This window comes from Choloepus didactylus (genome assembly GCF_015220235.1).
Source record: "Choloepus didactylus isolate mChoDid1 chromosome 26 unlocalized genomic scaffold, mChoDid1.pri SUPER_26_unloc2, whole genome shotgun sequence".
Taxonomy (NCBI): Eukaryota; Metazoa; Chordata; class Mammalia; order Pilosa; family Megalonychidae; genus Choloepus; species Choloepus didactylus.
In genome coordinates, this window is record NW_023637615.1 from 3,002,520 (window position 1) to 3,027,657 (window position 25,138).

Below are 25,138 nucleotides of genomic sequence, written 5' to 3' on the forward strand. Positions count from 1 at the left end.
ATTTTTGTGAGATCTTTGTAGATGGAGCTGCTTCCAGTCTCAACTGGAGAAGACAGACAAGAAACAAATTGAAGGAAAAGTTTCTTCAAAGAGAGCCACGGAGGTTGAGGTCTGGAGCCAACAGGTCTCAGGCTGGGAGAGTGGGGTGGCCCACATACATGGAAAGGGTGAATTTGCCCTGGAGGTCAAGGGTGGGTCTTCCACCTCGATGCTTTGGAAGAGTTTTGCCACCCCAGGCCCAAAAAAGGGTGGAGAACATTCCCAGGAGACTGGTGAGAGCCTGGCTGCCACCTCACTATTCTGAAGGGTTTGAACATGTGCCCTGGAGATTAGGAGAATCTGGGTGCTGCCCCAATGTCTGAGGAGGATGGGGCCAAGAAGGTGGTCTCCCCAATGTGTGGATATTTTGGAGCACTCACCCCAGTGTTTGGAGAGGAAAGGGCTGCCACAAAAGCCCTTGGAATGGTTAGACTCCCACTCTCTCATGCTCCATAAATGCAATGTCATTCTGTGAATGACATTCAGACTTTGAAATATAGTGGAGTTTGCCCTGTGAGTTTTAGTAATTGTTTTGCTCCCTTAAGCCCTGTTTTCCTTTCAGATTCTCCTTATGGCAATGGAAATGTTTACCATATGACTATTCCTCCTTTGAATGTTAGAAGCAGACAATTGTGTTCTAAGTTTCACAGGTACAGAGCCAGAGGGGAATTTTGCTTTAGTACAGACCCTGCTTGTAACTGATTCTGATGGGATCTTGTACTTAAGTATTGCTACTGAAATGATGTAAGTTTTTGTTATATTGAGATTGGATAACGTATTTTGTATATGGAAAGATCATGTCATTTTGGGTTCCAGGAGGTGGTATGTGCTGGTTTGGATGTATTATGTCCCCAAAATGACACTATCTTTGATGCAGTCTTGGGTGGGCAGGAAATATATTGATATTGATTGGGTTGGAGATTTTTGATTGGATGTTTCCATGGAGGTGTGATCACTCAAATGTGGGTGAGATCTTTCATTGGATAATTTCCATGTATGTGTGGCTCCACCCATTAAGCATGGGCCTTGATTAATTCACTGGAGCACAACATAAGCTCAGACAGAAGGAGCGAGCTTGCTACAGCCAATAGGGACACTTTGAAGAATGCAGAGAAGCTGAGAGTAGCTGCAGATGAGAGAGAGTTTGAAGATGGTCATTGAAAGCAGACTCTTGCTCCACAGAAAGTAAGAGAGGACAACCACCCCAAGAGCAACTAAGAGTGACATTTTTGAGGAACTGCAGCCTAGAGAGGAATGTCCTGGGAGAAAGCCATTTTGCAACCAGAACTTTGGAGTAGACACATGACTTCCCAGCTAACAGAGGTTTTCTGGATGCCAGTGGCCATCCTCTTGTGAAGGTATCTGTTTATGACTTACCTTGGACACTTTATGGCCTAAAGACTGTAAATTTGTACCCAAATAAAACTCCTTTATAAAAGGTGACCATCTCTAGTACTTTGCATTCTGACAGTATTAGCAAACTGGAACAATGATGTTCATAGCAGCATTGCTCACAATTACCAAGAGATGAAAACAATCCAAATGTCCTTCAATAGATGAATGGATTAAAAAATGTGGTATATACACATCATGGTATATACTATGCAGCAGTAAGAAGGAATGAGGTCATGAAACAGGGCAACATGGATGAAACTTGAAGATTTAATGCTGAGCGAAACAAGACGCAAAAGTGATTGTATGTTACCACTGTCATGAACTGTGTGAAAAATGTAAAATAAGTTTTGTATCATAGAATATAGGGGACCTAGAGATAAACAGCAACTAGTGAAAGGGGGGTGATAATGTAATAAGAACAGGTAAGATATTGAGGGTAATCTTAATGATATGATAATGCTCAGGAGTGACTATAGTTTAATTTTCTTGGGGTTCAGAAGAAACATATTGGAAGCAATATAGTTATTTTAGTTTTCTGTTTCTTATTCTTTTTGTTTTGTTTGAATTTTTAAAATTTTTTGATAAATGAAGTTTAAGAAAAAGAATCAAGGCTCAATCAATAATCAAGGGTTTCAGTTCAACAGTTTCAGGTATTTCCTTCCAATTATTCCAATACACTAAAAAAATACAAAGGGATATCTATACAGCACAGAAAAATAACCTCCAGAATGACCTCTCAACTCCATTTGAAATCTCTCAGCCACTGAAGCTTTATTTTGGTTCATTTCTTTTCCCCCTTTTGGTCAAGAAAGCTTTCTCAATCCCATGACTGGGTTTCTTTTTAAGGAAGCCAATTATGGTAGCTCCTCTCACCTCTGATTCAGTGATTTCTTGAGTGGACCTAACCTTTATTGGCCAGCAGAAGCAGAAAAAACCAACATTTTTCCTCTGAGACCCCTCCATGACCACAATGTTTTATTCTGCCTGAGGGAGGAGTCACAGGATCTTCACTGCTGCCTAAGATGGACATCAGCTACAGTAAACGACATACAGTAACTGTGAATAGTCAGGAACAAGAAGCTATTGGCCATGAAAGAGCTTCTTGCCACAGTTTTAACATCAACCCTGTTTAGCATTAATTCATGTATTCAAATATGTTTGGAGAGATTATGAAGGATGGAAGCCCCAGAGTAGCTATCCAGAGATCATATGGCATAACCTCACTGTTTTGTTTTTTTTTTTTTTTTTTTTTTTTGGCTTTTATAAAGCAGGTTTATTTGGTTACAAAGTTACAGTCTTAAGGCCATGAAGTGTCCAAGGCAACATATCGGCAATCAGTTACCTTCACTGGAGGATGGCCAATAGTGTCTGGAAAACCTCTGTTAGCTGGGAAGGCACGTGGCTGGCGTCTGCTCCAGAGTTCTGGTTTCAAAATGGCTTTCTCCCAGGACGTTCCTCTCTAGGCTGAAGTTCCTCAAAAATGTCACTCTCAGTTGCTCTTTGGGCATTTGCCTTCTCTTAACTTCTCCAGAGCAAAAGTCTGCTTTCAATGGCTGTCTTCAAACTGTCTCTCATCTGCAGCTCCTCTCTTCTCAGCTCCTGTGTATCCTTCAAAGTGTCCCTCTTGGCAGCAGCAAGCTCGCTCCTTCTGTCTGAGCTTATATAGTGCTCCAGTGAACTAATCAAGGCCCATGCTGGATGGGTGGGGTCACACATCCATGGAAATCATCCAAAGAAAGATCTTTGGTTGTTTGAACTTCCCTATAAGGTCCACCTTTTCCACCAGGTCTCCTCCAATTGTTCAGACTAAGTCATAGAAATCATTCTCTGTGTTATTCTCAGAAGGCAACCAGAATGAAATGTCATTGATCACAGCAGGATATTTGTTAAGAGGATTGTTGTGCTACCATCTCCCAAATTGTGTTCCAAACCACGCACTCCTGTCTTCTATCACCCTGTAGTGCTCCCTTTAGTATTTCCTGTAGGGCAGGTGTCTTGTTCACAAAGTCTCTCATTGTCTGTTTGTCAGAAAATATTTTGAGCTCTCCCTCATATTTGAAGGACAGCTTTGCTGGATACAGGATTCTTGGTTGGTGGTTTTTCTCTTCCAGTATCTTAAATATATCACACCACTTCCTTCTTGCTTCCATGGTTTCTGCTGAGAGATCCACACATAGTCTTATTAAGCTTCCTTTGTATGTAATGGATCACTTTTCTCTTGCTGCTTTCAGGATTCTCTCTTTGTCTTTGACATTTGATAATCTGATTATTAAGTGTCTTGGCGTAGGCCTATTCATATCTCTTCTGTTTGGAGTACGCTGCGCTTCTTGTATCTGTAATTTTATGTCTTTCATAAGAGATGGGAAATTTTCATTAATTATTTCCTCTATTATTGCTTCTGCCCCCTTTCCCTTCTCTTCTCCTTCTGGGACACCAATGATACGTACATTATTGTACTTTGTTTCATCCTTGAGTTCCTGGAGACGTTGCTCATATTTTTTCATTCTTTTCTCCATCTGCTCCTTTGCATGTAGGCTTTCAGGTGTTTTGTTCTCCAGTTCCTGAGTGTTTTCTTCTGCCTCTTGAGATCTGCTGTTGTATGTTTCCATTGTGTCTTTCATCTCTTGTGTTGTGCCTTTCATTTCCATAGATTCTACTAGTTGTTTTTTTGAACTTTTGATTTCTGCCATATACATGTCCAGTGCTTCCTTTACAGCCTCTATCTCTTTTGCAATATCTTCTCTAAATTTCTTGAATTGATTTAGCATTAGTTGTTTAAATTCCTGTATCTCAGTTGAAGTGTACGTTTGTTCCTTTGACTGGGCCATAACTTTGTTTTTCTTAGTGTAGGTTGTAATTTTCTGTTGTCTAGGCATGGTTTCCTTGGTTATCCAAATCAGGTTTTCCCAGACCAGAACAGGCTCAGGTCCCAGAGGGAAGAAATATTCAGTATCTGGTTTCCCTGAGGGTGTGTCTTAGAAAATTTCTCCACCCTTTGATGCCTCGGGTCACTGTGCTTTTCTGCCCAGCTGGTGATGCCTGTTAGCCTATAATTCATGACTGGTGTGAGGTGGTATGGTGTTCCCCCAGGCTCTGGGGTCTGGTTCTGAATGGAAAGGGCCCCACCCCTTTCCTCCTAGAGAAGACAGACCCCTCAGGTGAAGGCCATTAGCATTTCAATGGTCTCACTCTCTGCTTGTGCTGTCTCCACCCTTCCCAGAGTCACAGCCCTGGAAACTGAAAATGACTGGGGCTTTCTCCACTGAGCCAAAAAAGAAACAGATAGTCCCCTTCAGACCCAGTCCAAGGTGACCCTCTGGCTCTCCCAGGTCAGTCATCACCCAAAGCCTCTGTCTGTTTTTTGGGGATGTGTACCTGTAGTGAGCAGTTCACACTCACTACTTAAAACCCCAGTTGGAGCTCAGCTGAGCTGTATTCGCTTGCTGGGAGAGAGCTTCTCTCTGGCACCACGAGGCTTTGCAGCTCAGGCTATGGGGGAGGGGGTCTCACAACTTGGTTCTGCAGGTTTTAGTTACAGATTGTATGCTGTGTTCTCGGGCATTCCTCCCAATTCGGGTTGGTGTATGATGAGTGGATGGTCTCGTTTGTCCCCCCACAGTTATTCTGGATTATTTACTAGTTGTTTCTGTTTTTTTGTAGTTGTTCCAGGGGGACTACTTAGCTTCCACTACTCTCTATGCTGCCATCTTGCCCGAGTCCCTCACTGGTTTTAATGAGCTTCAAATAACAGAGCAGATTTCCTTTCTATGGTTTCTAGGAGATAATATGATGGATAACTCAATCAGGAGACCTCATGGAAAGGAGGGTCTTCCAGTTCTCTAAAGTTTCCATTATTTAAAATACCAGAAAGGAATTAGCTTTTATAAAAGGTATTTATTTCTTTGCACATTTACAGTTCTATGGCCATAAAAACACCCAACAAAATATCTTCCCAGCTGCCAGAGGTGTTCTGGACACCACTGGCCTTTCTTCAGTTGACATCTGCTGGTCCTTTGCTCCCAGGTTGCACTTCAAAATGGATTTCTTCAAAACCTCTCTGGGCTTCTGTCTCTGTTACCTCCTCTCAGCTCCCTGTGTGGTTCTCTTGGAGCATTTTTGTCTAAACATCTGGAAGTCTTCTCAGCTTCTACATGGCAAACTCTGGGCTTCAACTCTTAGCATCTCCAAACATCCTTCTGTCTGCATCTCCCAGCATCTCCAAGCATCTCTGTCAACTAGTTTCCATCTCTTTTCCTGAGTCTCTTAAAGGACTTCAGTGATCTAATTAAGACCCACCTTGAATGGACAAGGCCACAGCTCCATGGAAAGAGTCTAATAAAAATGTCTTACCCACAGTTAGGTGGGTCACATCTCCATGGAAATAACCCAACCAGAAAGTTCCACCCTATTCAAAAGACTAGTAAGTCTTATTAATACATATTAACAAATCAAAGCTGAAAATACACATGCTTATATCAACACAGAAAAAAGAAGCTGACAAAATCCAGCATCCTTAAAAAAAACACATCCAAAGATAGGAACAGAAAGAAACACTCTCAAAATGATAAAAAGGGGTATATGATAAACCTATGGCTAACATCATACCCTGGTAAATGACAGTAAGCTTTCCCTGTAATAGTTGGAAAACAGCAAGGATGGCCAAATTCACCACTGTTATTCATCAACATGCCAGAAGTTCTACTTAGAAGAATTAGGAAATAAAAGGCATCCAAATTGGAAGAGAAGTCAAACATTCACTATTTGCAGATGACATGATCCTATGTATAGAACTTTCCCAAAAATCAACAAAGATAATAGAGCTAAAGAACAAGTTCAGCAACAACGTGGGATATAAGATCAACATACAAAAATCAATCGTGTTTCTATGCAATAGTAATGAGTAATCTAAGGGGGAATCAGGAAGAAAAATGTATTTACACTGGCAACTGAAAGAATCAAATATCTAGGAATAAATTTTACCAAATACGTGAAGGATCTGTATTCAGAAAGCTACAAACATTACTAAAAGAAATCAAAGAAGATCCAAATAAATTGAAGGACATTCCATGTTTATGGATAGTAAGACTAAATATCATCAAGATGTCACTTCTACCCAAATTGATTTACACAATCAATGCAATCACAATCAAAATACAGCTTACTTTGAAGAAATGGAAAAGAAAATCATCAAATTTATTTTAGGGGTATGAGACCTCAAGTAGCCAAAAATATTTTGAAAAAGAAGAAAGAAGTTGGAGGAATCACACTTTCTGATTTTACAACACATTACAAAGCTACAGTGGTTAAAACAGCCTGGAACTGACATAAAGATAGACATACTGAACAATGGTAAACACAAAGAAAATATCAAAAAATCTACAAAAGAAATGAGAATTGATTGTAACTGGTCCACTAAAACTGATCAACTAAATACAAAAGAAGGCAATAATGAAAGAATTGAGTAACAAAAATGTATAAAACTTACAAAAACCAAACAGCAAAATGACAGAAGTCCTGAATTATCTGGAGCTAATTTAAAGGTAAATGCCTTAAACTTCCCAAACAGCATAGATTTACAGAAGTATAAAGAAGCATGACCCAATTATACATTTATACCTTCCACATCATGACTTTCCCTAATGCACTTTCAGTATATCACAGGTCAGCATAAGAAATTAAATGGAAATTCTGGGGTAGTTTTGTGGAAGCTACAGAAGAAACATGAAGGCCACCAAAAAACAAAGACAATGCTTAGAAACTCAGAAATACATTAAGATATGTGTATAGAATTCTATAATATCAATATGTTTCATCTTTTAATACCAATAAGTTTTGGTAAACATAAAAGAAAAAAATTCAGACTCCTTCTCTAGTACAAACGGAGGGCCAAAAATTTTATGTGGGTTTTCCAGATTGTGGGGACACCACACCCCCAACCCTGTGATATGGAAGGGATAACTGTATTCTGCTTAAAAGAGACACACCTTAAATTCAAAGACATAGGTAGGTTAAATGTGGAAGGATGATGGAGATGGAAGGAGATGGTGGCATAGAGAGGATTGGAAGTTAATCCCCCTGGAGCAACTAATAAACAACCAGGAACAACTAATGAATGATCTGGAATAACTTCTTGGGGACAATCATGACTGTCCACACATTGTGCACCAACCTGGGTTGGGAGGAATGCCTGAGATCATAGAGTTAAATCTGTGAGTAGAAAGTGTGAACACAAGCTGGGAGCCCCCTCCCCCAAGGCAGCCCAATCTGCAAAGCCTTGCTCTGATAGAGAGCAGCACTGTCTGCACAATGGAATATACCTCAGTTCAGCTCCAACTGGGGTTTTAATTGGCAAAGGCTGACTGCCCAATGCAAGCTTCAACTCCCAAAAAGCAGACAGAGGCTTTTAGTGATGACTGACCTTGAAGAGTCAAGGGACTTCTCTTTCCCAGGAGGGGGACCCCAGAAGACCAGGTGCTATCTCTGGCTGATGGGTGAAACTAGGGGCCATGGATTGGCCCTGCAATGGGGCTTTCTGTCCACTTTTCTCTCTCTCAACCTGAGTGGCTTAACAGAGAAATCCTCAGCCATTTTCAGTATGCAGTGCTTGGCAGTGGAGAAAGCCTCAGTCATTTTCAGTTCCCAGCACTCAGACGCAGACAAGGGTGGAGGCAGCAAACTCAGAGAGACAAATAACCTATTTAATGCAAATGAAAACTCCCTTGGGGTGTATCTCCTAAGAGGAAAGAGGTGGTGCCCAGCTCTACTACCAACTTTCCATTCAGAACCAGACACCAGAGTCTGGGAGAAAATCAAACCAGAAACAACTTAAGCTGAGAAATAAAGAGGCCACACCTCCTTACACCAGTTGGGGATGACAGAATGATAGGCACTAGCTGCAAGGCAGGTTAGAAAAAGCACAGCAACTTGAGGGATCACAGGATGTGTCAACCCTCTAAGACACACTTCAGGGAAATCTGGTGCTGAATACTTCCTCCTTTAGGACCTGAGCCAGTTCTGGTCTAGGAAATCCTGATTAGGGTAACCAAGGAAACCAGATGATAGACAACAGAAAACTGCAACATATACTAAGAAAAATAAGGTTATGGCCCAGTCAAAGGAACAAACTTACACTTCAACTGTCTGTAGTCCTCAGGAATTGAAATAACTAATGCCAGATCAAGAAGCTTAAGGAAGATACGGCAAAAGAGATGAAGCATATAATGAAAATACTGGGCATACATAAGTTAGAAATCAAAAGTTCACAAAAACAGTGGGCAAGATCTATGGAAATGAAAGGCACAATACAAGAAATGAAAGACACAATGGAGATGTACATCAGATCTCAAGAGGCTGAAGAAAACACTCAGGAACTGGAGAACAAGACATTTGAAATCCTACACAGAAAAGAGCATATAGGGGAAAGAATGGAAAAATATGAGCAATGTCTCAAGGAATTGAATGACAAAATGAAAAGTTTGAATGTACATGTCAAGGGTGTCCCAGAAGAAGAAGAGAAGGGAAAGGGGGCAGACGTAATAACAGAGGAAATAATCAATGAAAATTTCCCATCTCTTATGAAAGACATAAAATTATAGATCCAAGAAGTACAGTGTACCCCAAACAGAAGAGATCTGAATAAGCCTACACCAAGACACTTAATAATCAGATTATCAAATATCAAAAATAAAGAGAGAATCCTGAAAGCAGCAAGAGAAAAGCAATACATCACATAAAAAGAAGCTTGATAAGACTATGTGAGGATTTCTCAGCAGAAACCATGGAGGCAAGAAGGAAGTGATGTGATATATGTAAGATACTGAAAGAGAAAAACCATGAGTCAAGAATCCTATATCTGGCAAAACTGTCCTTCAATTATGATGGAGAGTTTAAAATGTTCTCAGAAAATGACAGAGTTTGTGAACAAGATACTTGCTCTACAGGAAATACTAAAGGGAGGACTACAGACAGATAGGAAAAGACATGAGTGAGAGGTTTGGAATGCAAATTTGGGTGACAGCAGCACATCAATGTAAGTACACTGAAAAAAGATGACTGTGAGTATGGTTGAAAGAGGAAGGCTAGTAGCATGTGGAAAACCAGAAGGAAAGAGGAAAGATAAAGACTTAGACTGTACACCTCAGTGAAACCTAGAGAGGTCAATTGTGATAAAATGTACAAATATGTTTTTTCATGAGGGAGGACAAATGAATGTCAACCTTGCAAGGTATGAAAAATAGGGAGGTACTGGGAGAAGTATAATAAATGCAAACTAGACAATATAATTAACAAAAAACCTTGTATTATGCTTCCTTTAATGTAACAAAGGCAATGTATCAAAGATAAATGCATATAAGAGAGGGACATGAGGCCAGGGTAAGAGACTCTTGGCATTGGTAATGTCTATTTATTCTACTTTAGTTTAATGCTATCTTTCCTTTTGTTGCTTTCTAGCTGTCAATTATTTTCTTTCATGTTTCTTTTTCTTGTCTCTTTACCTTCTTTGACTCTTCCTCCAGCTTTGTGGAAGAAATGCAGATGTCCTTATATAGATAGTGGTGATGGCGGTGAATACATAAATATGTGACTACAGAAGGAACCATCAACTGTTTACTTAGGATGTATAGTGTGTGAACAAAACTGTCTTAAAAAATGAGTTGATGAAGAAATCTTTAGGGCACTATATCAAGTGAAATAAGTCAGACACATAAGGACAAATATTGTATGGTCTCACTGATATGAACTAACTATAATATGTAAACTCATAGACATGAAATATAAGTCACCAGGCTAAAGGATGGAGAGCTGTTGCTTATTATGAACAGAATGTTCAACTAGGTTGAACTTAAATGTTAAGAAACAGACAGAGATGATAGTAGCACATTGTGAGAATAAGAGTGCTGAATGGTGTGCAAATGTGTTAGAAAGGGTAAGCTAGAGTCACATATGTCACCAGAAAGAAAGTTGGAGGTTTAAAAATGGGAATTTATAAAACAGTGAACCTTGTGGTCAATGCTCATGATTAACTACACAAATACTAGAAATCTCTTTCATGAACCAAACAAATGTATAACACTATAACTAGAAGTTAATAATAGAGGGGCATATAGGGAAAAATATACATGTTGCAAACTATATGCTACAGTATTTTAATGTTCTTTCATCAACAGTAACAAATATACCATGCCAATACTATGAGTCAACAATGGAGGGGGGATGGCTAGGGGTATGGGAGGATTTGAGTTTCATTTTTTTGTCTTTATTTCTTTTCTGGAGTAATGAAAATGTTCTAAAAATTGGAAAAAAAAATGTGGTGATGGATGTACAGCTGTATGATGGTACCGTGGGCAACTGATTGTACACTTTGGATCTTTGGATAATTGTATTGTATGTGAACAACCTCAAAAAAATATAATAATAATAATAAATAAAAACTGGGAGGATGGAAAAAATATTCCATGAACACCTAAACAAAAGAGTGGTGATGGCTAAATTATCAGCAGAAAAAAGAGACTTAAAGTAAAATATCCCTAGGCATAAAGGGGTAATTACAAAAACTAACTAGAATAATAAACTCAGAGTCTTAAAATGTGGAATAGAGAGTACCTAGAAATAGAGGGAAGCTAGAGAAAGGGGAGCAGTATCTAATATGTACAGAAATTTTAACAACTTGAACTTAAAGGAAATAGAGGTGAGGGTAGCTTGTTACTGGGATTATAAATAATGATGCTGTATTGTAGGTCAATTTGGTTGAAAGAGTCTGTTTAGAGTCATATAAGTCACCGATTAACACTACAAATATAAATAGATTCTTGCATGAACTAGTACAAATGTATGACATGCAAAGAGTAAATAATAGAGGTGGTTTATGGGGAAAAATTACTGATTGCAAGTCATAGACTATAGTTAACAGTGATACCTTAATATTCTTTCATCAACAGTAACAGGTATACCAAAGCAATACTAGGGGTCAATAAAGAGGGTGTGCTAATAATATTGTAAAATGGTACAGACACTGTGGAAACCAGCTTGGCAGTTCCATAGAAAGTTGAAAATAGAATTCCCATATGACCCAGCAATCCCACTTCTTAGTATATGCTCAAAAGAACTGAAAGCAGGGACTCAAATAGATATTTTACACCAGTGTTTACAGCAGCACTGTTTAGAGTAGAAAAAAAGTGGAAGCAACCCAAATCTCCATTGTTATGGTTTGGTAATGCTGCCATTGTGCAAAACACCAGAAATGGATTGGCTTTTATAAAGGGGGTTCATTTGGTTACAAATTTACAGTCTGAAGGCCATGAAAGTTTCCAAATTAAGGCATCAACATGATTATACCTTCACCAAAGGAAGGCCAATCACATCTGGAAAATCTCTTATAGCTGGTGAGACAGATGGCTAGAATCTGCTGATATGGGTTTTGTTCCAGCTCCTCTCTCAGCTCCTGTGCATTCTTCAAAATGTTGCTCTTGGGACATTTTGTCCTCTCTTAGCTTCTCTGGAGCAAACACTGGGCTAACATCTCCAAAGTGTCAGCAAAATTCTGCTTTCAGTGTCCATCTCCAAAATGCCTCTCTCAGCTGGTCTAAGGTCCTTCTGTTAGTGGGCTCTCTTATAGGGCTCCAGTGACTGAATCAAGACCCATCCTGAATGGATGGAGCCCATTTCTCCATGGAAATAATTTAATCAAATGTTTTGCCTACAGTTGATTGAGTCACATCTCCATGGAAAAACTCAATAAGAGGATTCCAACCTAAGAACAATAATAAGTTTACCCCACAGAATTGCATTAAAGAACATGGCTTTTTCTGGGAGACATAATATATCCAAACTGACACGTCCATTAACAGATGAATGAGTAAACAAAAAGTGGTAAACACACAATGGAATATTATTCATCCAAAAAGCGAATGAAGTTCTGGCACACACCACAACATGGATGAAGCATGAAGAAAACATGTCATGTAAAACAAGCTGGACACAAAATGACAAATATTGTATGAAAGTCTTTATTTGAAATAACTAAAAAAAGGAAATTTCATAAAGAACAAAGATTGTTATGTTACCAAATTATGGTATGCTAACAAAGGCTAGAGGGGAGAAGAAGAAGACATTATCATTTAATGGGTAGAGTTTCTGCTGGAGGTGATGAAAAAGTTGGGGTAATGGATATTGGCAATGGTAGCATAATATCATGAATTTAATTGATCAAATTGAAATGCCCACTTGAACATGGGTGAATGGGAAATTTTGAAAAGAGTAAATGGTACCACCACAACAGTTCTTTTTAAAACTCTGCCACATATAGCACCTCACACTCATGTGAATGGTTACTGTTTAAAAGAAACAGAATAAATATTGGGAAAGGTGCACAGAAGTAGAAACCTTTGTACACTGTTGGTGGGAATATACAATGATACAACCACTATAGAAAACACTTTGGAGGTTCCTCAGAAATTTAATCATAGAACTATCATATGAGCTGGCATTCTATTTCCCAAAAGAATGGAAGAGCAGGAATATGAACAGATAGTTGTACAGAGTAGTATCTATAGCAATGTGTCCATAATAGTCAAAAGATGGAAGAACCCAAGTATCCATCAACTGAGAAGTAGATAAAATGTGGTAATACATGCAATGGATTATTATACAGTTGTAAAAAGAATAAGGTCCCAGCACATACTACAACATGGATGAACTACAAGACATCACATTGAAGGAAATGTCAAGCACATAGACATATTGCATGTTTCACTCATTTGAAATATCTGGAATAAGCAAGTTCACAGACGGTAGAATACAGCTTACCTGGTGTAGGATAGAGGGGCAATGGGGAGTTAATGAATAATGGGTACAAGATTTCTGTTTAGGGTGATGGGAAACTTCTGGTAACAGATGGTGGTGAGAATAGCCCAACCTTGCCAATGTAATTAATCCCAGTGAATGGTATACTTAGTAGTGGTTGAGATGGTAATGTATGTGTTGTATATGTTTCCACAGTTTAAAAAAAGAGCAACAAAAGAATCAATGATACTTAAATGCAATACATGAAACTAGATGGGATCAAATAATAGAGAAAAGTCTCAAAAGACTTTATTGGGACATATGAAAAATTGGAATACAGAATATGTCTCAATATTAAATGTGCTTATCTTGTTAAGTGTACATAAGGCAGTTACATTAGTGAATATCCTAGTTCCTAGGACATGTACATGGAAGAATTGTGTTCAAGGAGCATGGTATATCCAACTACTCTCAAATGTTTAGGAGGAAGGGAGGAAGAGAGGAGGAAAGGAGGAATGCCAAATGTAAAAAATGGTGGATCAGGATATGAGAGGTAGGGGCATATGTTAGTATTCTTTATTTGTGCAATTGTCCCATAAGTTGTAACTTTCAATAATGTTAAAGTAAAAAGTGAAATGAGAAGGGAATTAAAATAGCACACTACAAAATATCAATTAAAACATTGATGGAGGAAATAACAAAATATATATATATAGAAAACAAACCAAATGGAAGTTAAAAGTCTTTCATTGTAAGTAATTTTATCCATTATGCCAAGCTCTCCTCTAATTATTTATTTCCATCCTTTTTTATTTAAAGAAATTACTTAATTAGAACATAGTTTCCCATAATGGATAAAAGATAATGCCACATTTATTACCCATAAGAGAGTCACTTCAGATTCAAAGGCCCAGAGAGATTGAAAGTGAAAGAATGGAAAACAAAACTGAGATACTACATACAAATAATAACCAAAAAATAAGTTAAACTTGCTAGAGTAATAGACAAAATTTAAGCAGACATAGTTGCAAAAGATAAAGATCTCTATTATATATCTATAAAAGGATCAATCTAGGAATGACGTGGCGTCCCTAGCACCCGGTACTCCCGGGAGCACTCGGCACTGGCAAAGGCCTCTTTTGCAGTGAGATGACTGATGATGACTCCAACAACGTCTGCACCGAATCCCAGGTCGGGGAGGAGAGCGACCTGCCGGTTATCCAGCTGTGCAGGCAGATGGAGAAGCTCAGCTATGGAAACTCTGCTCTCAAAATTGAGACAGAGATGTTTGAGAAATATTACAATAAACTGGAGCCAAGGGATCAGTGACATCCACAATTATCAGAAATTAAAATATCAGCAGCAGAATTTTCACAGTTCTGAGGCTGGTGAAAATCCAAATCCTGCATAGGGTCTGACAAGCCTCACTGTTGACCAAAAATGCGAGCTTGTACAGAAGGAGCTGGAAGACATGAAGGATGAGGTCAGGCACATGCAGGCCAATGCTGAGTGGGACCTGCAGCACCATGAGAAATGGACAAGCTGATCCAAAATTCATATGGAAATGCAAGGAATCCAGAATACTCAAAACAATCTTGAAAAAGAGAACAAAGTTGGCAATCTCACACTTCCTGAATTCAAAACTTTCTGCAAAGTTACAGCAACCAAGACAGTGTGGTCTTGACATAAGAAAGACATACAGATCAATGGAATGAATTAATAGTCCAGAAATAAACCCTTACATTTATGGTCAGTTGATTTTCAACAAGAGTACCAAGATCATTTAATGGAAAGAAACCTTTTCAACAAATGGTGCTGGCATAACTGTATATCAGTAGGCAAAAGAATGAAGTTGGATGCTTTCTTCACTCCATATAAATATTAGCTCAAAGTAGATCAAAGATCTAAATGTAAGAGCTAAGATTATAGAACTCTTAGAAGAATACATAAGAATAATTCTTCAGTATCACCTGGAAACCTTGGATTAGGTAATTTTCTTAGATAAGACAAAAGCACAAGTGACAAAAGAAAAAATAGATATATTGGACTTCTTCAAAATAAAAAAACTTTTGTACTTCAAAGGACACCATTAAGAAAGTGAAAAGACAACCCACTGAATGGGAGAAAATATTTACAAGTCATATATCTGATAAGGGAATTGTTTCCAGAATATATAAAGAACTCTTACAACTCAATAATAAAATGACAAATAACCCAGTTAAAATTGGGCAAAGAATTTGAAGTGGTCAATAAGCACATTAGATAAGAGGCTCAATATAATTAGCCTTTAAAAGGGAAATGTAAATCAAAACCATATTCTTTGCATACATTTAGAAGAGTGATGTTAATAGTTTTATTTAATGTCAATTTTATAGCTTGCCAGAAATGACATCTTTTACAGGGTTTAAATTTATGAAGAGAAGTTTTGGATGTCAACTGAAAAATGTTTGATGATGAATATAACTTTGCAAAAGTACTTAAGGGAAAAGAAGGAAAAATGTGACCACTACAGGTTTATATCATGTTTCTGAAAATTCCTCAACTATTAGAATGACTTGGGACATTTGTTAAACATACAGACTCTAGGAAGTTCACAAAAAATTAATTATTCAAAGGAATTCAATTATTCCCCCTCAGAGTTTCCAGGAACCCCACCCTCATTTTCAGTGGCTTTTGGATGTTCTGCAATGTGGAGGGAGGTTGGGAGGCACAAGCAAAGCCAGGGATCTGGGTCTGTACTTCTCACTTGTGACTGTGCTTTTGAGTCACTGAGGCTCTGCTTCTTAAGCTTCAATGAATCAAACTGCCTGTGAGTTTTGTGAAAGTGCACATTCTGGTCCAGTAGTTCTGGGCTGGGCTTGACAGTCTGAATTTCTAACAAGCTCCCAGATGATCTCCTGTGAACCAAATGTAGAGCTGTAAGGGCTAGAGAAATTGTAAAAATACCCATGTCCTGGCCCTCCCCCATACCAATTGAATCAGTCTCTCCAGGGAAGGAGGAGTCTGTGATATAAAAGCTGACAGATATTTCTAAGCCAGATTCAAAAGATGTTCAGATAAGCAAATGGAATGGAAAGGCACTACTGTAGGTGGATACCATCTCTTCTTAGCATTCCTCAGGTGCAGCCCTCCTGCCAATGAAGCCCTCACTATCATTCCCCAAAACAGAGCAATACTTTGCTTCACTCTATAAGTAGCCAATGGGGTTGTGTTCCCTTCAGGACAGGTAGGGGATGTGCAGGTGATAGCTCAGCCCCAGGTGATTCCTGACCAAAAATGAAGATACAAAGGGCCCAACCCACTCTGCAGATTCTGAGAAGGTCTGCTAGGGCACATGGATACTTACCCAAGGTAATTTCCATGAAAAAAGACAAGGTACATTTGCAGACAGGTTGAGAGAAAATAAACATCATGAAGAATATGGGCCTGCAGTCAGGAAGGGAATATGAGCCAGAGGACTAGGAAGGGGGAGTATAATCCACTCAGATCTCTCCATCTGCAGAAGCCCCCATAAGATTAGCTGTGGACACAGGAGCTCCATGGAGCCAGAGAGAAATGCCTAGTCTTGACATCATCCAAGCCTGTAGACATAGGAGCTGCCTCTCCCCAGCCAGAATGGGGATGAGCTCCCACAGGAGATCCAGCTCAGAAAACTACCTGCCCCCCTTTCTCCCATGCATATCCCATGGCCAAGTTGATCCTCTCTGAGCAGCAAACAAGGAGGTTACACTTGGACCTTCAAATTGTCTCTAGGATCTGTGGTTGCAGTTATGAGGGAACTGAGGCCTCCTTCCAAGTGCGAGAGCCATCTTGTGAGAGGATCCTCCAGCCCAATTCAAGCAACCCCAGCCAATATTTTTGAGGGTAACCATATGAAAGACTCTAGAGCCAGAACCTGTCAGCTAAACTACAGTAAACATGACATGCTAAATACTTATTGTTGTCACTAAGATTTGGGGTAAAATTTAATGTAGCAAAAGATAACTAATAGTTTTAGTTTCCTAGGCTGCCTTAAGCAGATAATAAACGGGTTGGCTTAAACAATTGGAATTTATTAGTTTAGAGTTTGAAGCCAAGAAAATATCCTAATCAAAGCATCATCAAGGTGATGCTTTCTTCCCAAAGACCAGCTGCTGGTGATCCTTGGCTACTCTGCCATATGCCAAGGTACATGGTGGTGTCTGTCCTCCTTCCGTTCTGGGTTTCATTGCTTTCAGCTTCTTGCATCTGTGTTTCTTTCTCTGTATTTATTACATTTCCTAAGGACTCCAGGAAGAGGATTGAGACTCATCCTAAATGGGGTAGGTCACACATTAATTGAAGTAACTTCATAACAAGACCCTACATACAATGGATTCACACCCACAGGAATGGATTAGATTTCAGAACATGTTTTTCTGGGGCACATACATCCTCAAGCCACCACACCAATAAAGCTGTATTTTTATTTTTGGTACTTAATTATTAGTAGAGCATTATGATATGTATATATATATATATTTACCATGTCACTGCACCAATGAAGAAAACAAAATTTTGTGCATTAAACTGGTTTTTCTCTCAGTGAATTAAGTTGGCTGTAATGGAGAAAAGTTCCCATCAGTTTTGTTTTTGTTTTTGTTTTTGTTTTTTTTATTTTCTTATTGTGATAAAATATACATAACTCAAAATGTACCATTTAAACCATGGTTAAGTATATAAACAAGTGGTATTAATTACATTCACAACAATGGGTAATCCACACCACTATTTCCTGAATGTTTTTGTTACCCCAAACAGAAACTCTGTACCCATTTAGAAATTACTGTCCATTCTCCCTTTCCTCCAGCTCCTGGTACCCTCTAATTTGCTATCTAAGAATTTGCATATTATAGAAATTTCATGTAAGTGGAATAATACAATACTTGTCCTTTTATGTCTGGCTTATTTCACATAACATGTTTTCATGTTTTCAAGGTACAACCATGTTGTAGCATGTGACAGAGAATGAAGTCAGTGATGAGTGTTTGGGTATATATTGCACCCAACTTTCATGTTGCAATAAGAATCAATACTTGCTATTCCTGAATGCAGCTAAAGAGTGAAATGGAAACCACTGTCATCCAGTTGGGATCTGAGCAGCACTATGCTTGGTGTCTGAGACAGCATGTAGTTATGATCATCTGGAGGGAGTATATTCAACCAGGATAGCAAAGATGTTGAGAGCACCTATATGTACTGGTTCTCTATGACCCTTGGATATGTCAAGTGGAAATACTAAGGATTAAATGAATTTGCTAAATAAATGGTATCTATTTTACACATTAAAATTTGTGAAATAAAGAAGCTATAATCTTGGCTTTCTTCTAATCCCCTGGGTCCTACTACATGTTTATTGTTTATTTTTTCCTCCAGAATTTCCTGTAATTAGAAGGTGCCAGGAAATTGAAATGATAAACCACCTCATGTGCGTGTGTCAGTCTATGAGACTCATAATCACAACCCATGTTCAACCCTCACCATGATCCATTCCCAATGCCCTTGTGTCCTCTGCAGTTCTGGGAGGGAGGTAACCATATTATCTTATATCCTAAGTACCCTCAGCATCTTGTGCAGAACCTGCCATGTTAAAAAGGGTTAACAAACCTTGTATAAATAAACCAACACATCTTCCTTCCCTGATTCATCTTTCTACTTCCTGTGGGCTGTTACCCACCAACAAGAAACCAAATGTTCACCATGAGTTCCTCATTAGCAGGAGGCTTGGCAAGAGCAAGCAATTATAGGTAAATCAGGCATCATAACTGTCATGATTGATTTGTGGCCCTTTAAGGGTTGTGTGGAAACAATCCTCTATTCCTCAACTAAAACATTAGGGGAGTTGACCTAAGAGGAAGAAAGTAAATGGAGCTCATGCATCTTCACTCATGGGTAAAATGATAACACAGATCCATCTTGTCAAAGGAAGTTATAAAATTGGATAGGCTGTGCGCTAGAATAAAGTTATGCAGTTGCTCATCAGGGACAGAAGAGTGAGGAACCAGGAGAGACAGGTATGGCATCTGCTGGCCCCTAGCCTGGCTTATAGGAAACCCAGCTCTGGTATTTTCAGGCCTCAGTCAGGGACTGAGGTTTATGGATACACTGTTGAACCATGTGAAGTGCTCAAATCCAAAGTCTCTGTGGAATTAGTGCCAAGGGCTCATGCAAAGAACACTTGACTGCACTTCTGCTCACTATTGGCCACTAAGTATGTTGCAGAACCCTGAGTATGTACCCTGTGTGCACTGATTTACTTAGTAACCACAGAAATATGTAAGGAGGTAAGAGATGCCTCAGAGAGAAGAAACAAACATAAGGGGATAAAGATGCTGTGAGCTCCTGGAGCCAAATCTTGCCTCGGTGCTTTGAGTCTCTAAACATCATAGACATGCAGTGTCATTTTATTTACTTACTAACTGGAGTTTCCTGAGGTTTTTATTTTTTTTTTTTTTTTTTTATTTTTATTTTTTAAATCATCATTTTATTGAGATATATTCACATACCACGCAGTCATACAAAACAAATTGTACTTTCGATTGTTTACAGTACCATTACATAGTTGTACATTCATCACCTAAATCAATCCCTGACACCTTCATTAGCACACACACAAAAATAACAAGAATAATAATTAGAGTGAAAAAGAGCAATTGAAGTAAAAAAGAACACTGGGTACCTTTGTCTGTCTGTTTCCCTCCCCTACTTTTCTACACATCCATCCATAAACTAGACAAAGTGGTGTTTGGTCCTTATGGCTTTCCCAATCCCATTGTCACCCCTCATAAGCTACATTTTTATACAACTGTCTTCGAGATTCATGGGTTCTGGGTTGTAGTTTGAAAGTTTCCTGAGGTTTTTAAACTGGAGAAACAAGTAGATATAGGTTGGGGAATACCAGGTGGTTTACAATGAAATTTCCTTTGTTTTTAACTGTTTCTTTATAAACAACCATGCAAGGATACCTCCCAGATGTATGCCCTAAATCCCAATCCCTCTCTAGAAAGTCAGATTCATATTTCTGACTCTATGGGACACATGCTCCTGGAAACCCCCAGCAAACACAACAGCCACATCCACCCTTATCATGATTTATTTCCTTATTCCCATGGAATGACAGTCTGAGACTGCAGCTTCTGTTTCTTTATGATGTAATTATGTCCTAGGTTTTGGTTTCTTAGTACCCAGAATCACACCTTTGGTTCATGAACCCAAGCTAGACAGCCATATAACAGGGGCATAAGAGGGGTCCCAGCTCATCAAAGGTCCTGTTGCCACAGTGAGGAGAGGAGTTGGCCCTGGACCAGATCATGCTGGGCCACCCTGCCTCCCACAGCATCTGCCTCAGCTTGTCATGGTGCTGGGCAAGTCTCTCTGGGTGGGGAGTCCCATTGATGTCTTCATAGCTCTCCACAGGAGCAAGATACACTACATGGCTTAAGTTTCTCAGCCCAATGGTGAGCCTCAGTAGGTTCTCCAGGTCAACTATGAAGATGGGGTTTCTGTAGAAGCTGAGGTTCTTCAGTTGAGAGCAGTGGCCCAAGGCAGGGAGGAGAATGCTGAATTGGGAATCCATGATTCCACATTCATCTAGATCCAGATCCTGGAGTGTGGCTGAGTCTCTCAAGGAGAACCTTGAGGGGCCCTGAATTTAGGTGTATCAAGCTGATGCCACCAGATTCAGATCCTTCAACTGACTGACATGTGGGCACAGGGACAGATGCATCATGTCTGAATACAAAAGCAGGAAATTAGTGATGGACAGGATCTCCAATGGTGTCCCCAGGCAACTGGGAAGACACAGAGAAGTTAGTTCTGGGAAATGGTCATGGTGAGTAGGGGGTGATGAGGAAAGACACAGACCTCATGATGGGGGAAACAACAGTTTCAATCAAGCCCAAGGCCATTCTCACCATCTGATGATGATCAACACTCAGAACACCACACAGTGAGTGTGGGCATTTAAGGTATTCTGATTTTAGGTGGAAATTTCCCATCACTTTAGTTGTCCTCTGACTGGGTCAAGTGAATGAAGACTCTGATCCCTTTCCTCAGCTCTCAAGGACACTACAATATGGCTATCCCTCTTAGCCATCTTACTTGTCCTAAGTATGAGTCAAAATAAAAATGGAACATGCTGAGAGGACAGTCTGACATGATGAGTCATCAAAAGTCAACACCAGTGAATTTTACTCCTGGGAAATAGTACTAAAGGTACCCCTAACCCAGCTTCCTTAGGGCCACTACTTGGGCCTCAGCCACCTCTATCTGTGCCAAATGAGGTTCCTTGGAGACATGCATAAAAGTGAAATTTGGGCAAGGTCTAGCCAAATCAGCTGAGCTTGCCAGCCTATAGGGATTCACCTATATCCCTGTGTCATGGGCAAAGAAACTACCATGTTTTAAAATTTTCTGCTCTTGTACCTTCACCCACACTTGGAAAATCATGTACTTCCCAAATAATAACTTAATGAGAACACAGATCAACACTTTTACAGACAGGGAGGCTTGGAGGAGGCAGCTCATGTTCACAGAGTTGGTGAGTGCAGAACTAACATTTGCTGGGCTTCCCCCCCCCCTTCACCAATGCCCTCTTTTCTCAGTTACTTTCATCTTAACTTATACATCAATTCCTAAAGCAGAATTCTCAAGTCTGCCCTCACTAGGCCAAAATGCCACCCATAGAGTTTCCTAAAAGTATTTGTCTTTAAAGCAACTGTTCCACAATATAGACAATATTGAAGAAAACATGGAGAATGTGTCTCCTAAACTTTACATCTCTGGCAGCTGACACACAGTCAGTACAGAATATTGTTTAAGGAAAAGAAGATGGCATGCCTCTGGTCTGCAGAAAAGCCTTGCCACTCCTAACCTGATCACCTGGTCGAAGTGACTTTCCAGAAAGAAAACAGAGTCCAAATGGAGCACCCAGAGATGCTGCAGATGGAAGAAATGGGAGGTGAACTGGGCAACATACTGCTCCTCCTTTGCTGGAGAAATATACAAAGAACTGTAGATGTGGGAGAAGAGAAGCCTGTGCAGACTGACCATCTGGCCCAGGTGAGGAGCAAACCTCCCAGGGTGGACAGCTTCCAGGTGCAATTCACTTCCAAATTCTGGATTGACTCCAGTTTCACCATCTTCAAGATATTCCTAATATTTTGGATTGGCATAAGCAAAAATCTTGAGTTTCTTACAGCACAGCAGTAAAACTTTCCTCTGCTTGACTTTCTTAATGAGGTAGGTGAGGAGTTCATCAGGGGTGCCCACCCAGAGGCAAAGGTCCAGGAGCACCTCCAGGGGATCTGAGGGCTGCTTCTCCTCAACCTAGGAACCCTCCACATTTTGCCTCTTAGTCATGGGATTGGCTGCCCCTAGCTCCATCAATAACACATTAGTCAGGGATCCAGACCAAATGTTCCAGAAGTCCTGATAAGCATGCTTCCATAAATCCAGCACTTGTTTCCATCTCCTGTGGGGAAAACAGGTGATTGGCTGAGACACTTCAAGATCAGTTCAGAGGAAGACTACTATGGTCAGTATCTAGACTAGGACCCAAGGCCTGATAGGTGCTTTTAATTCCATGTACCAGACATCAGCTGTTCCCCTTCCTGCTTATCTCTGGGATCCTTCCTCATCCCCACATCAAGAAGCTTTAAGTACCCCTAGGGAAAGGGGAGCACATGCTCATTCTGGGACCTCTGAATTTTAATTTTCCTTCCATTTCCAGAAGTCCTTCCCTATGTGAATCTAGCAATGGCTCCAGGCCTGGACAAACTTCCTAATGGCATGCTCAGTGTCTCTGGCCCACTCTATGGCCTTGTCTGAGTCTCTTTAATCCAGCCTGTCTCTTGTTCTGACTCCCTTGGCCTTACTAAGTGACCTGGATCACCCTCCTCTGGGGCAAACCTTCTGGACAAGCAGGCATCAATCCCATCAAATACAGCATGTAAGGTCACCCATTGAAGACACTCTCCCTTCACTAGGGCCCCCAGTGGGAGGCAGAAGAAGGGTCAGTCCTGCACCATGGCCTTCAGTTTCTCACAGTGTCTCCTGGTGAAGACTGCCATGAACAGTCATGGGAGGATCTCTGTAGGCAGCTCCTCCAGGGCTGTGATGGCCAAGGCCTTGTCCCTCAGCAGTTTCCAGAAGCCTGGGTGGGGCCTGGCTGCTCATCCTGATGATTCTGCTTCAAAAGGAATCCTAGAGAAACATCCAAGGAACAAGGCATCCTTCACAGACAAAGCACCAAAAAAACCCACATTCCCCTCCATTCCCAGAGCAACAAACTCAGGGCCAAACTAATTGCTCTCACAATGGTCATGGGGTCTCCTCATTTGCCCCAGTTACATTCTGCACTCTAAAAAGGAGAGTGTCACACAAATCACCAAGGAGGTGGGCAGATTACCTCTGGCCCAATTCCACTAATCCCAGTCATGAGTGAGTCCAGATTAGTCTCCATCTGGCCCCATCCTTTAGGAGAAAAGTTTCTGATAAGCACTCAAGGAGCTTAAACAGTGGGAATGGGATGGGAGGATCATATGTCTCAGTAGAGCCTACATTCTGTAAGTTCCAACAAAAAACCAGGCTGGGAAGCATTAAGGGATATCCAGAAAATGGATGTCATTATTTTCATTTACAAATTGGAAAGAGAAACCAGAAGTAGTATAACATATACTTTACATCTGATTATCAGAAATGATGACCATAGCTTTGAGATGAACATTTTAATGTCTATCTCAACATATATTAGGATCAACATTTTGCAATGCAGTTCAGGGGAATAAATAGTTCACATACAGAACAAAGACACCACTCTTGAAAATATCCTGCAGAACATTTATTAAGCTTTTAAAAGGAGGACAAACTAACAAAATCACAAAGCCATAAATGACATGAAATATAATTTTTAGTCACCAAACAGAATATTGAAAATGTCATTAAATAAAATCCCAGAGTTAGCTTTTCTACATTTCACAATCTCTTCTTCATTAAGAAATAAGAATTTTAAACATTCACCATAAAGGGACATAAATCCAAACACAAATCAAAATGTTTGGGCAGAAGATAAAACAAAACTGCATTTACAGGCCAAAGAACAACTTTAATGTGGTTCATCTGCAAAGAAGAAACAGGAAAACTGGGTGACCATGGCCTGTGCACCTGTGGAGACTCTGGCTAAGGGTGGCAGGTGGTGGTATTCTCAGACTGAGGTCCTAACTCACCAGCTTCAGACACTGCTGGAAGAGCCATCTGTCTGAACTCATGGAGGACCACAGTGGTGATGACAGCACTCAGGACCCAGGTCCCTCCTCTGCTCCTTGGAAGCTTTTATAGTCCTCTCTGCTCACACCTCTCCCTTTTGTCTCTTAGCTTTCAATTGAAATGAAAAATTTAGCTACATTCCTGAGTTTCCAACCAGATTGTTGGGGTCTTTAGCTTCTCCAGATTAATTAATATGATTCAATGACAGATTTAATCACTCATTAAGCTAGGGGGAATGTCAGGGACTCATTGACTTACTCAGCAAAAAGGATACTCCCAGAACCACAAGCCTAATTTTTAGGGAATATTTGGCTCCATCAAAATGGTCAAAATGCTCCAGGGTAAAAACAGCTTCAAGGCAACAGTGTGTCACCCTCAAAGAAATGAGAATCAAAGAACCTCCATTTTATATCAAAGTAAAATGTCAAAAATAGGGAAAACTGTATGTGTGTGTGGATGGTGGTCAATCAAGAAACATAATAAAAATATCTCTATGTATCAAGCTGTCACTTATACTTCATGGTACCTGACAGAGCAAATCATCATGTGCCTGTTCAGAGAAGAACAGAGTTCGGTGGATGCGGGTGTCTGAGCTTGTACCTCGGCTTACCAGGCCTGGGCCAGGGGACCTGATATCACC

The 25,138-nt window shown here is 40.0% G+C and overlaps 1 pseudogene; it reads right to left on the minus strand.

The window, feature by feature from the left end:
* Nucleotides 1-20,449: 20,449 nt before the first annotated feature.
* Nucleotides 20,450-23,369, minus strand: LOC119525777 (annotated as a pseudogene).
* Nucleotides 23,370-25,138: the final 1,769 nt, after the last annotated feature.